The 14496-nt window shown below is 43.6% G+C and overlaps 1 protein-coding gene across 1 annotated transcript in view; it reads left to right on the forward strand.

Moving 5' to 3' along the window:
• The first annotated feature begins 3036 nt into the window (after window positions 1-3036).
• Window positions 3037-14496, forward strand: part of DNAJC5B (DnaJ heat shock protein family (Hsp40) member C5 beta) — a 116593-nt gene continuing 105133 nt past the window's right edge. The window contains exon 1 of the mRNA XM_066264668.1: window positions 3037-3254. The gene's annotated coding sequence lies outside the window, so the exon portion shown is untranslated. The remainder of the gene's footprint in view (window positions 3255-14496) is intronic.

Here is a 14496-nt window from a genome sequence, read left to right on the forward strand (position 1 = left end):
AAGGGAGGGGGGAGGGAAGGAAGGAAGGAAGGAAGAAAGGAAAGAAAAAAAAGAAAAGAAAATCTCAAAAATAGCTCAGGACTGGTTTGTGTCTCATACCCGCTGACTTCTAACAAACCAGCTGCACCCAGGGCTTCAAGGTGCTGGGACTGGCCCACCGCCTTGATCCATGTGTGTAAAGAGAAGGGAGGAAGACATCCTCAAGGAAAAGGTACATATTCCAGAAAGAGATAAAGGTCCTGGGCAGAAAAAGGGAATGGTGTCTATTGCAGGAAGAAAATGGAAGCAGGGTTGAGGATGGGAAATCACAGATGTGGAGATCTATCATATTTGCCATGATAGTGGCTCAAGCTGCGACTCCAGAAAGGGCAGGTTGGGCTTTACCTAGAAGCTGTGACTTTTGCTCAAATTACTCTTTCCTACTGCTAGAGCAGACACCTTTTTGACTATCTTTTTGTTTTAAAATAAATTTTATGGCCCTGGCCGGTTGGCTCAGTGGTAGAGCGTCGGCCTGGCGTGCAGAAGTCCCGGGTTCGATTCCTGGCCAGGGCACACAGGAGAAGCGCCCATCTGCTTCTCCACCCCTCCCCCTCCCCTTCCTCTCTGTCTCTCTCTTCCCCTCCCGCAGCCGAGGCTCCATTGGAGCAAAGATGGCCCAGGCGCTGGGGATGGCTCCTTGGCCTCTGCCCCAGGCGCTAGAGTGGCTCTGGTCACAACAGAGCGACGCCCCGGAGGGGCAGAGCATCGCCCCCTGGTGGGCAGAGCGTCGCCCCCTGGTGGGCGTGCCGGGTGGATCCCGGTCAGGCGCATGCTGGAGTCTGTCTGACTGTCTCTCCCCGTTTCTAGCTTCAGAAAAATACAAATAAAATAAAATAAAATAAAATTTATCAGTTGGTTGATTATTAGGGAGAAGAAGAAAAGAGAAAGAAACATCAATTTGTTGTTTCACTTATTTTATGCATTCATTGGTTGATCTTATATGTGCTCTGACTAGTTATCGAACATGCAACCTTGGTGTATCGGGATGATGCTCTAACCAACTGAGCTACCTGGCCAAGGTCCTGACAACTTTTAGAGGCAGACGAAAAGAATGAAATTCTCAGCCTGTGTCTGACCCCGCACTGGCTTTCTCATTCAATCATCATCACTTCTTGCAGCCTGTGGTCCAGGCGTGCAAGTTCATTTGCTGTTCCTTGGGAATCATCCAGGCTGCCACATCTGGCTGACTGCTTTTCTTGCAGCTCCATCTGTCATGATCCTACTCATCATTCAAGACTGCTCAGATCTCACCATCTCCACCAGGACTCACCTGTAGGAAGGAAGCTTTCTGTCCTAGTTCTGTTATTATCAGAGAGCTATTTAAATACTATCAGGGCTGCCTTTCCACCAGACTTCTTTATCTATATCAGCCTCCTTCACCAGACAGTGAGACCCTAAAAGGAAGGGGCTTTGCCTTCTGTGCACACCCACACACGCCCAGGCCCACATCCCCGCATACATGTATGCCTGGCACAGGGCCTGCGTATGTCTGAATTGTTGAAAGACCCTGGGAGTGGTGGGCAGGACTGTAGATGTGTCATGTGCCCTTCTCTCCCACTTCACATTCCCTCAGTGGATTTTCCTTCCTCCTCCCCTTTCTTTCTGCTATTGATTCTTAATTTGTTGGTTATAAATGTGGTCACATTGAGACATATTTAAAATTAGAGTTTGGCTTTTAAAAGCATGCAACTAAAACACTGAGCTCCCAACTCGACCATGGTCAAACACGTGACAAGTGTAAAACAAAAGTGACTATATTTCTTTTTAGAAACTGATGTGTCCTATAAATGCCAGGGTTGAAATCTTTTAGAGAATGATACTTTTATAAGAACATTTACAAAAGTATTGAGTATTAAACAAAATTGGTCAAATATGCAAAGGCATGAAACATCATTTGCCTACCCAAAGGGAGGGCTTGATCCGACCTCTGCAGCTCTTGCTACCTTATAACCCTTTTGTTCAGTGACATTTTACTTTCACAATTAGTTTGCACTTGACTATTAAGAAACAGAAGCAGAACTGTTTGTACTGTCGACTGAGGGTCAATGGGCTTTCCTTCTTTGTTTTTTGGTGTTAACCACAGGTGTCTTTAACTGTACAGAGCCTTTCTAAGTGACCCTTTTGGTTTCTATAGCTACTACTTTGTGGACTAAAGTTCAACAGTTTGTGGGTTAGACAGTTTGACTTGGTATCTCCCTACCAATTCAGAAAACAACAACAGCAACAACTTGCTATCCTTGTGAAATCCAAGTAAATAAAAAGTCTAGAGTTTTAAAAAAAAATAAAAATAAAAAAAATAAAATAAAATAAAATTTAAAAAAAGTCTAGAGTTTTAAGACTACTAGCTAATAACACATCTGTGTCAGGCCATAGTAGTCAATTATGTAGCTTCCAGTTATTAAATAATGTCATCATTTAAAAGAATTATCAGAAAACGTAAAAAAGAGGATGAATTTTTTTGTTACTTCCAGGATGTCAAATAAGCAATCATACCTCCCTCCTCCTTTCTCCATCAAACTAAAGAATGAGAAATAAAAATAGGAAGGAAGGAAAACCCAAACATTTTTAACAATCAAATAAGGAAATATTTAACAACTTCTCAAGAATAGGTGCTATGTTACTTAGATGAAAATCTTTACTTTAGCTGAGTAAACCAGAAACTGTTCACACTGCTCCCCATTTGGCTCAAAAACCCCATCATGACATTTCACTGAATCCACATTTCTATACTAATCACTGTATTTTTCTAGAGGTGAGACAGAACAACAGATGTTATGACATTCAAGGGAGGTTAAGAAAGAGGATATTTAGCATTTCCAGCTTCTGTAGTAGAAGATGGCAAGAGAAGAGAGAAAGTTAGAAATGACAGCTGGGTTAGCCAATGAGGTAAAGAAAGGCTTGGGCACTGGTGGGGGGCGGGGAATGCACAAGATATGCGGGAGGAAGGGCAAGTAGGTCCCGTCTCCCTGGAGCTAAGGGTAGCTGAGAACTCAGAGATGAAAGTTGGCACCAGAAAGAAGTCTGGAGTTTATTCTTACCACAAAGGAAGGATTCTGGAGTTTATTCTTCAGCAGTGGAAACCCACTGGAAATTTGTGGCTAGAAGAGTGACATGATTGAAGCAGTGCTTGAACACCAGTAATCTGGCTAGATGTGTTGGAGGAGGAGAGCCTGAAGGGGGAGGCAAGGAGACCACTGCAGTGACCCCTCCGTGAGGTAAGAGGACATGAATTGGACCGGTGACAGTGGCATGAAATAAAAGACATCATTATGGAAGAGATTATAGAGTGTGAATGTTCAGGACTTGTTGGCTAATGAGGAAGCATCAAAGACAACACTGTAGCTTTAAGCCTGGGTGTGTGGGAAAATACATAATAGAAACAGGAAATCAAGAAGGGAGATGATTTGTGGACACAGACAACAGTGTGGTAACTGTCCCCGGGGTAGGGGTGCGGAGGTGGAGGATATTAGAAGGGGCATAAATGGTGATGGACAAAGACTTGAGTTGGCAGGGCAGAACACAAAATACAGTGTACAGAGATGTGTTGTAGAATTGGGCGCCTGAAACCTGTGCAATTATGTAAACCAGGGTCACCCCAATAAATTCAATTTTTTAAAAAAGAAGAGAGTTGATTTTAGGAAGAAGTTGATTGGTTCAAATTTACATGTGGAGTTAGAGGTAGAGGTAGCAGGATGTGCAGTGGAAACATGTAATAGGTTCAACTAGGTAACTGTTATTGTTGGACCATACAAGAAATTGTGAAAGAAAATACCTTACTGTGTTTAATTTTATTGCAATTTAACTATGAATTAAGCTTATATTTATAAACACTATGACATGGGGGTACATTTTCTTCATTTTTATTTACTCTTTTGATCCTCATTAACCTATCCTAAAATATGTTACTTCTTCCTCAACAATATTTTCTCTGCAGGCTAAAGAAGACAGAACATCTGTCTCCTAGATGTGTATAATGAATCACAAAAGCACACACCCAGGGTCGGTATAGCAAAAGCTGAGCTCTTCAAATACACTATACAGTCTTTATTAGTGAGAGGAGGGGAGGCAGAGACAGACTCCTGCATGCATCCCGACCGAGATTCACCCGGCAAGCCCACTAGGGGGCGATGCTTTGCCTATCTGAGGCCCTTGCTCTGTTGCAACTGGAGCTATTTTCTAGCCACTGAGATGGAGGCCATGGAGCCATCCTCAGCACTCAGGGCTAACTCACTCCAATCAAGCCATGGCTACAGGAATAGAGGAGAAAAGATAGAGATAGAGATAGAGATGAGAGAGAGAGAGAGAGAGAGAGAGAGAGAGAGAGAGAAAGAAGAGCAAGAGGGCGGGGTGGAGAAGTAGATGGGTGCTTCTCCTGTTTGCCCTTGTGGGGAATTGAACCTGGGACATCCACACACTGGGCTGATGCTCTACCATTGAGCCCAACCAGCCAGGGCACTATACAATCTTTAAATGGATCTTCTAGGGGGCTTTTGACAATCTGATAGCCAAAGTGCACTTATAAATTAATGTTTCTAAAACCACCCACTACTCATTCATGAATAATTCTACTAAAAACAATTTTCTCATATCTAATAAGAAGTCCCAAGCCAACACCATGAAAAAGCATACATCAAATGTGGGAATTTGTCATATCAGATATTGGACACCAGATATTAATCTTTGGCTTCTATGCTAAGCCAGAGCATCCCAAAAAGTAGACATGCACTGTCATTCATGGGAGGTTGATGATCAAAAAGGCTATAAAACGATTATAAACAAAGATAATTTTAATAAAGGTGAGAGGGGGTGGGACAGAGGAGATGACAATGGTAATCAAGAATGTCCAGAGAAAATTGTGTGGGTCATTGAACAGCAGTTGGGTCCATAGGCTTTTGTGGGGTATTTTTGTATTTTTCTGAAGGGAGAAGTGGGGAAGCAGAGAGACAGACTCCTACATGCGCCCTACTGGGATCCACCCAGCATGCCCCCCAGAGGGTGATGCTCTGCCCATCTGGGGCTTTGCTCTGTTAAGGCTGGAGCCATTCTAGCACCTAAGGCAGAGGCCATGGAGTCATCCTTAGTGCCCGTGGGGGCCAACTTTGCTCCAATGGAGCCTTGGCTGCAGAAGGGGAAGAGAGAGATAGAGAGAAAGGAGAGGGGGAGGGGTGGAGAAGCAGATGGGTGCTTCTCCTGTGTGCCCTGGCCGGGAATCGAACCCACACGCAGGGCCGATGCTCTACCACTGAGCCAACCAGCCAAGGCCGGGCCCATAGGTTTTGTAAGCCACTGAAGCAAGATTTAAACTTTATTATTTAGCTATTGAAACATATGGCAGACTCTCCTGGTGTTCATTCTCAGGTAAGAACCATTACTAAAGCTTCTATGGAGAAGCCCCTAGGCTTCCTCCTCTCTTCCCAGAAGCTAGATGTAAGAAATAGGAAATGGCCTTAGGAAAGACTCAACTTCTCTGAGCTGCAGTCTCTTCATCTGTTAAAGATGGTAATACTGTTTTACCACAGGCCTTTGTAAACACTAAATGAGATAATATGCATGCATAGTGCTAGCTCCAGACTGGTGATTAGTAAGTACTCAATAAGTTAACATTAACGATTGCTTCTTTATGTTCTTTCTGCATCACCCTCACACTTTCTCTCTGCTCCCTTTTTCCTTTTCTTTGTTTTTCCCATACCACAGAGCCCAACTGTAATGATTATTTGTAAATATTTATTGAGCATCAATCAATTACCATGAAATCACAGTTCCAAAGAGTCAATACACATGTAGAGATTTACTAAGCAATTACCAGAGCAATGGGCTGAGATTGACTGTGTACTTGGTCCCTGCCCAGTGAGTAAACAATCACACGGCTACGTAATGCAGGTTCTTACTCCATAGTTCAGGATAATATTGCCATGGAATTGCTGAGGTAGCTGGCTTTCACCGAGAGTAAAGACTTGCAATGTTTGGATTCCTAGGAAGCTTGATCTCATTTGGCACCAAGAGGCTTCTGGGTGAATGCTTCCAGGGGTGAGAGGTGGGACGGAGCTCATTTCTCTGAGCTCAGGGGAGCAGACTCTCTGAACTCTGGGGGAAACAGCTTGCTCAGGGCTATTTCTGAGAAGTGGGCATATCTAGAACTAGAAAGCCCGGCGGTCATACGAAATGACCGCTGTTCTAGATATTATAAATTGTAATTAAAATGATTTGTGCAAAGGTGTCTGCTAATTCAAACTGAATTACCCAGGGCAGGCGGCGAAGACGCCCCTTTGCTTAGTGCCCCATGGGGGTTCCCCCTTCTACTTGCTTAATTGCTTAAAGTAGAGTGCAATGAAGGAAACCACTGGCAGTACATTTCTTAAGAGCCACCGCTAGCTCAATACATAAAGGTGATTTAAATAATAAAATGTTAATTCACATGTCAAAGATCTCTTTGTACACACATTTCTTGTGTAGATCTTTCTATCATTTTTAAGCTCGCCTTGCAGAGGACCATCAATTATTTTTAATTTTACGTCCGTTCTTTCACAAACTCTTGAACGGGCAACATAAAGTTGACCGTGTCCAAATGCAGGCTCAGGTAAAAAAATGCCAAGTCCTGGTCCAGGCAAGTCAATTGGTTTGTTTCCCATGGACGCAAAAGCAAATGAACTATTAATGGATCGAATGCTATCCATGTACTATTTGCTATTTGGATGCTGATTAGTCAATAATTTATTCAAGAGTGGTGGACAATTCTCAATTAGTGGAACTACAATGTTTCCGTACTTGCAACATTGAGAAAATCCTTTCTTGCCACAGTCAAATCGATTAGTTTCTAACTTGAAGTTTAAGGACTGACAGTGTTCACATTTAATATCCATGTCACCAGAGGAATGCTCAAATATTAAAGTTTTTCCGTTTGAAACTGTTTTAATCCTTTTTGCATTTCGGTCAGCATTACTCTGTCGTTTTTTTGCATTTCTCTCCTGCCTTTGTTCAAGGGACTCATTTTGTCGAGACAGGCTTTTTTGTCTTGCATCTGAGGCAAGCCTTGTTTCTCTATGCTCATCAGTCTTATTTTGCCGAGAAAGATGCATTTGCTCTGTGACTGAAGCAAGCCCTGTCTTTCTCTGCTCAGTGGTTTCTTTTTGTCGAGAAAGCCGTTTTTGTGCAGCTTTAGCTCCTTTTTTCTCCTCTTCAGTGCTGTATATTCTAGGAGGCATTCTTAAAAGAAATTACGTTAAGACGTAGTTTTTATGTAAAACAGATGATTGCCAATGCAAACAAATGTTCACCTTCCCCCTGACACGCTCAATTTGCGTTCAGCCGTGGCAACTTCACCCCATTGGCTAGTACAGTTACGCAAGCAACCAATAAGCTATCAGTGACAAACAGACACTTAGGCCACATATAATAAAGAAAATTCCTGCTAGGGATGTCTGGCTCAACTACAGCTAGACAGGGAGCTGCAGAAGCTGCTCAGGGAACCCCTCTCTGCTCTTTCCCTGCCGTACTTTGTCCTAGCTGGTATGCTCCCCAGACCTTACCACACCTTTCACAGGACTACCACTCCCAACCTCCAAGTTTCCACTTCAGTCTTTCTGAGTCTTACAGTTTCCTCAAGGAGCCTTGTCTTCTCTGCTTCATTTAAGACAGAGAAAGAAGCTCTTTGTTTTCTTGACCTGCTTCTTATTTGTTAATTTTTAAAAAAAATATTGGGACAGGAAGAGAGAGAAAGAGAGAGAGAGAGAGAGAGAGAGAGAGAGAGAGAAAGAGAGAAGCATCAACTGTTACTCCGCTTAGTTGTGCATTGATTGCTTCTCGTATGTGCACTGACCGGGGATTGGACTGGTGACCTTGGGCTCAAGCTGAGCTGCAGCCTCAGGCTGGAGCTGGCTGCCTGTGCTCAAGTCGGCGACCTTGGGCTCAAGCTGGGGACCCTGAGCTCAAGCCCACAACCATGGGCTTAAGTTGGTGACCTTGGGTTTCCAACTGGTGGTCTCAGTGTTCTGGGTGACACTCCATCCCCTACGCCACAACCAGGGAAGCTAGGCTTATCTCCTACTTATCTTCAAGACCCAGCCCAGGTGCTACCTCTGGGCAATCTTCCTTCATCCCCATCCCACAAGGTACCCAGGAGTTCCCATGGCCTGAGTGCTGTGGCCAGCGTGGCCCTATCAGTCAGTACATAACTGCTGTGGCTGACTGCTCTCCTGGAAGTGCCTTGAGAGAAGAGGTCGATTAAATAATCTCTGTGTCCTTCACACACAGTACAGTGCCTGATGCTTAGAAAGTGCTTGGCAAATGGTGGAACCAATCATTAAGAATCACTACTACTGGCCCTGGCCGGTTGGCTCAATGGTAGAGTGTCGGCCTGGTGTGCAGGAGTCCCGGGTTCGATTCCTGGCCAGGACACACAGGAGAGGCACCCATCTGCTTCTCCACCTCTCCCCCTCTCCTTCCTCTCTCTCTCTCTCTTCCTCTCCTGCAGCCAAGGCTCCTTTGGAGCAAAGCTGGCCCGAGCGCTGAGGATGGCTCTGTGGCCTCTGCCTCAGGTGCTAGAATGGCTCTGGTTGCAACAGAGTGATGCCCCAGATGGGCACTGGGTGGATCTCGGTCGGGCGGATCCCGGTCAGGCGCATGCAGGAGTCTGTCTGACTGCTTTCCCGTTTCCAACTTCAGAAAAATACAAAAAAAAAAAAAAAAAAAAAAAAAAAAAAGAATCACAACTACTACCCTACTACCCTCTCTGTAAGTAAACTGCCAACTGTTCTTCTCCCCCAAAAGTTCTTAAAATAGTGTTGAAAAAGTACACACTTTCACCTGTCTCCTTGGGTGTCGAATAGATTAAGACCTATTTGGCAGTGAAAGTTTTGTAAGGAGCCTTAAATTCCTTGGAAGTTAGGGGCCATGTATATTTAAAAACTCAACAATAACTTTGATCTGTGGTTTCTGCTATATTTGTCTTGTGTTCTGCTTATAGAGAATACAGGTGCCCTACTTAGGAAAGTGCTTTACTTTTTTAAATGATTAATAATGTCCATATATTATCCACATTCATGTCAGACAAAATTAAAGAGATATTCTGAAAGAGCCTAAAATCCCCAAACAAAAAATAACCATTGATTTGATGCACATACTCTCTACCCTCCAACAAGGGAGAACTAAGTATCCTTAAAAAAAAGAGTGTAGACTGCCAAACTTTTCTTTTTTCTTTCCTGAGATAATATGTCCAGACATTACAAGCCACATGCCATAGACAGCAATTACAGTAGATTCAGAAATTAATTTAAAACAAGAATATTCACTGGGCATCAGTGGCTGCTCCACTTGGCTTCGGAGAAAAGGAGGTCGTAGCTGGGTAATAGTAATGGTGTACCAAACACAAAACTCCCCCCAAGCATGGCTCTGCTGTGTCCCTTCATTCTCTTCAAAATTAATTCTTTCACCTACCTTTGCTTCAGAGTGCCCTTGGCACTGATGACTAGCTTTCCGTGAATGACAACAGGTGAGGTGAGGGATTTCAAGTCTGACCTAATTTCCAACAATGTCATCATGTAGGATTTGTCAAAGAAATGGAGGAGAAAAGGCTTTAAAAGCTTGGAGTTTCTGGGAAAATTTCCAATATTAGCATGAAAAATGCAACGAAAACAGAACAGTTCAAATGCTTCTTGCATCCCTGAGACAACTCCAAGAAAATACCCTAAAAATGTCCCACAAGGCAACAGTATCACTATCAGCAAAGAAACGTCTAAAGTACAAGAGCCTTGACTAGGTAGGAGGTGGTGTCAGTGTTATGGAGGAAGGTATGGGCTTTGTAGTAACAGACTAGGTTCCACTCCTGCTCCCTCACTTCGTAGCTGTGTAATTTTGGGCAAATTACTTAATTTTGTGAAGGCTATCTTTCCTGTCTTTATTGAATTTCTGGAAATCTCATAATTTTATTGTTCATTTACTCAACTAATTAAGAAATGTTTATTAAGCAATTACTGGAAATTCAACAAGATACAGTGGTTGCCCTCAAGGGTTTCATTGCCTAGGAGCAGTGACAGCTGAATAAATAATTGTAGTACATTATGATAACTGCCTTGATACTGGTTAGTTCAAGGTAGTATGAAGGAGAAAGTGATCAGGTCCACTTAGGACAATCAAGGAAGTCTTTGAAGAAGAGATGAAGTTTAAATATCATTTAAAGTTTAACAGACAGGCAGAGGTAGTAAATGGAAAGATGTGAAAAAAGAACAGAATGCTCAATGGCACGATGTGAAAATTACCTACTTCAAGAGTTTAGGATACATCAGGTAGCCCACATGTCATTTCGAATGAACATATAGACCACAGCAATACTTCTCAAGACTGCTGTCTCTTTCCCATATATATTATTTCCCTCATCACAGACTGCTCCTCCAGCCCTCCTAGAGGTCCTGAAAAGCCTACTCCCACTCTTAGCCCCCACATCTCCTGGCCCAGTCCCCCCACCCCCACATCCTCCTAATTCCTCGTCACAATGTGGATGAAAAAGGGCTGAGCCTGTCAAGCTCAGGGAGACCTGCAGGCTAGCCCTGCAGACTCAGAGACCAAAAGTAACCATTTAGGATAGTCTGAAATGAAAACTTCCTAACTAAAAACAAGTCATGGCAGGCAGTCATATCATAGGCCGGTATCTTTCTTGACAAAGGTCAACCTTTACCTTAACTGAGCTTGTCTATTGTCATTTTGCTTCAATGATAACATACCTTGGAATGTCAGAGTAATTTCCTTTTCCAGACCCCCTCAGGGCACAATCGATGCACTGGAGCAACGACCACAGAAACCCTCACGGTTACTGTTAACATGTTAATTGTTAACTGCTAACTATCCTATACCCAACAATGTCAATGTAAAAGCAGTCTGTGCCTATCCATTTTACATTTTATCCATTCCCAGAGATTTCCCCACTTTGCTTTCTTCCTCCTCCCTCATCTCTTACCAATATATTTCTTGTAACCCCCTTAGTCTTCTTTGATTCTAATGTATAAAATAAGGTACAAAACTGCCATTCTCCAGAGCATTTCCTCAATCCATTGATATTTTGCTTCCTGGAAATTGTCAGTTTGGCTCAAATAAACTCATAAAAGTTCTCTTCAGGTTTAGATGTTTTATTACATCATCGACAATAAAATCCTGAAAGGTGAGTCTGGTAAGGCAGGAAGAGTATTCTCTGGATGGTGGGGGAGAAGAAATGAAACCTGCAAAGTCAGGATCCTTTTAGAGGCCAGGAGGAAGGGAAAGGTCAGAAGGACTCATATATTAATCATTTTGTTCTTGTTACAGTAGACTGAAAAGCCAGGCCAATCATCTAAATAAGCCATGCATGCAGAGAGGGTTAGCAGAAAGTATGGATCATTGGTCAGGGAGTGGGGTGGAAACCAAACAAGAGAGGAAGGTTCTAAGCAGTGGGTGGAAGCTGTTGCTTAGTGAAGTTCCCTGGGCTGAGGGAACCGTTGCAGCAAGTGCATAGGTTCTAGAGCTCTCTGGCATGGGGTGGGAGGAGGGAGCCGGTGACAGTCCTCATAGGCATGCCTATCATTGGAAGGAAGTAGTGAGTGAGGAGAAAACAAGAGTCAGGACAGAGCATAGATAGCAGGACAAGGCAGAATGTCAATGAAGAATTCTGATGAGAATCTGCCAGGAGGTGGGAGGAACAGGTGTGTATGGTGTCCTGGAAATCAGGAAGCATTTTTCAAGGAGACAGTGTCAGATGTCCCATAATCATCACATTGATATGGAACAAAAAGTATCCATTGAGTTTGGTAATCAGGAGGTTATTGTGTGTGTGTGTGTGTGTGTGTGTGTTTAAGATTTTATTTATTGATTTTTAGGGAGAAGAGAGAGAGAGAAACAGGGCGGAGAAGCAGGAAGCATCAACTCATAGTTGCTTTGTATATAGTTGCTTCTCATATGTGCCTTGACTGGACAAGCCCAGGGTTTTGAACTGGCAACCTCCATGTTCTAGGTTGACACTTTATCCACTGTGCCATCACAGATCAGGAGATCATTGCTAATTTTAACAAAAGCATCTTTAGTGGTAGGGAGAAAAGACAAATTGCAGTGTGTTCATAGAGAGTGAAAGATGAGAAACTGGAGACATGAGAACAATTGTCCTGAGAAGCTAGTCTGAGCAGAGGAAGAGAGGATAATAGCTAGAGGGATTTGCCCCCTCTTTTCTTTCCTCTCCTCTCCTCTCCTCTTTCTCTTCTCCTCTCCTTTATCTTCCTCCCTCTCTCCCTTTTTCCTTTCCTTTACCTTCCCTTTTTCCTTCCCTCTCTCCCGCCCTTCCTCCCTCCCCCCCCTTCCTTCCAGGCAAGACTTGCACCTCTTTTAAACACTGTTGGATAGGCTCTTGTAAAAAAGAGTCTAAAAGAACAGAAAGAGAACAATGGAGAATTTGGGGAATGGAAGAAGAGATAAATGGAAGGATTTACATGGAATAAGAGAAGGAATATCCGTTCTTTTGAGAGTTGAGGGAAGGATCTACGTCCATGCCACTCTGAAAGCATCCGATCTTGTGATCTCGGAAGCTAAGCAGGATTGGGCCTAGTTAGTACCTAGATGGGAGAGTTGAGGGAAGGAAGTGAGGAAAGGGGCTGATACAGGAAGGTTTTAGTGGGAAAGCAGGAAGTGGTCAGTTAATCAGAGAGTTGAGGGAGTTTCTGTCTGCTAGTCTTCAGGTTCTCTGCAAGGGAGATGACAAGGTCATCTGCTGAGAGTAAGGCAAGAAGGTAGGAGTTAGCAGGGGGACACAGGAAGATGTTTGCACTAGTGAGAGTAGAGAACGGGAGAGGGCAACAAGATAAATGGCCCAAAGAAAACATGTGGGTAGGACCACATGTTGGAGACCCCTATGAGTATATTTGAGACTCGTAGTATATTCTCCATCACCCCTGGCACCTGGATGAGGTGCAGAGATCCTGTTATGAGATGTCATCAGGAATGGAAAGTTAAGGCAGGTGAGGCATTCAAAAAACAACTTCTCCCCCACCAGGAAGTGCAGGTTGTGGTATACAGAAAAACATGCGGCTGTGGCTTTCCAGAGGGAAGAAATATTTTCAATATTTTCATTTGGTATAGTTAATGTCAAGGCCATGAAGGTCTTCTGAAATTATTGGTTTTGAGTTTGGGCAGATAAACTGCAAAATATCAGGTGGTACTGCTTGGTTATTGGACCTGGGGTTGTGACTGCCCTTATCTTGAGAACACAGCAGGAGTAATCTACCTCATTTTGTCCTACCCAAGTCAAGGAAAACAATAGAATTCCTAAAGATCCAATCATCTTGCCCTTGCAGACAACCTTCAATGATCCAGAAAGTAGTAGGACAGTCACTTTTGGGAACATGCTCACAAAGTGTCAACACACAAAATCATTTCTTACATTTGTTGTGTGAAGCAAGAAATACTTCTTTCCTAGAAAAGAGATCTGAATTCAGATGAAGCAGGAGTAAACTTAAAAGAACAAGAGCTAAAATCAGCCCATTTGTCCTCTTTCACCTGCCTAAGAAAGCAAACCAATCTTGCAGTTGACAGGAGTTAATGCAGGACAGGAAGAGTGGGTGGATCAGAAAGAACACCTAAGGAATCAAGGGGAAAGTCACAGCATTGCTACTCCTTGAAACTGCAATGTTTGTGTAAATATTTCAGCAAGAAACCCACCCTTGAGCCAGGGCCTGTCTTGTGGCATTAATTTTGGTGGAGCACAGCTCACGTGGGTGTGGGTGTGGATGGGAGTATGACGGTGATGTAGTGCAAAGGGGAAGGAAAGGAAACTAATGTTTGTTGGATGCTTCCTATATGCTAACAACTCACTTTTTCTCCTTTTCGCATATCAACCTGGTTCCATTGATGTGATTTTCTTCATTTCACAGGGGAAAGAATCTGGGGCTCAGAGCAGTATGAGAACTTGCTCTAGTCTGCACACAGAGACTGCACATTGCAGGGATCAGACACAGATCATGCAGACAGCCAGAATGGCTCTGGGGTTTCGACTCTGACACTGACTAGCTGTAAGGCCAGTAGCCATGGCTACCATCACAGCCGCCTGGCCCGTACAGGTTCGAATTTGATTCGGACAGACAGTAATGAAACAACAGAGCCAAGAACTGGTGGGTCATTAGTTTTAATCCTAGCTTGCACCCGGCGGGTGAGAAATACACACAGTGGGAAAACACTTCCCTTTCCATTCAGGGCTCCCAAAGCCACTGACTTATCTGAGTTTCTTAGAATCAAAGGTTTCTACCTCACCAGCCTTATTCACCTCTGTTCCCCATCTCCTTCTCTCTGCACAAACTCTGCACAAACTGGCTTCTTCTTCAGTACTCTGCCATCTTGGCTGCTTCTCCTTTGCAGTGCTAATTTCAGGAACCCGAGAGAGAGGGAGCCCCTGGTCTCCCTTATTTTATAGTGTAGAAATTAAAGCCTTTAATCCAGTATACAAACAAGGAA

The sequence above is a fragment of the Saccopteryx bilineata genome, chromosome 3, assembly GCF_036850765.1.
Source record: "Saccopteryx bilineata isolate mSacBil1 chromosome 3, mSacBil1_pri_phased_curated, whole genome shotgun sequence".
In the NCBI taxonomy this organism is placed as follows: Eukaryota; Metazoa; Chordata; class Mammalia; order Chiroptera; family Emballonuridae; genus Saccopteryx; species Saccopteryx bilineata.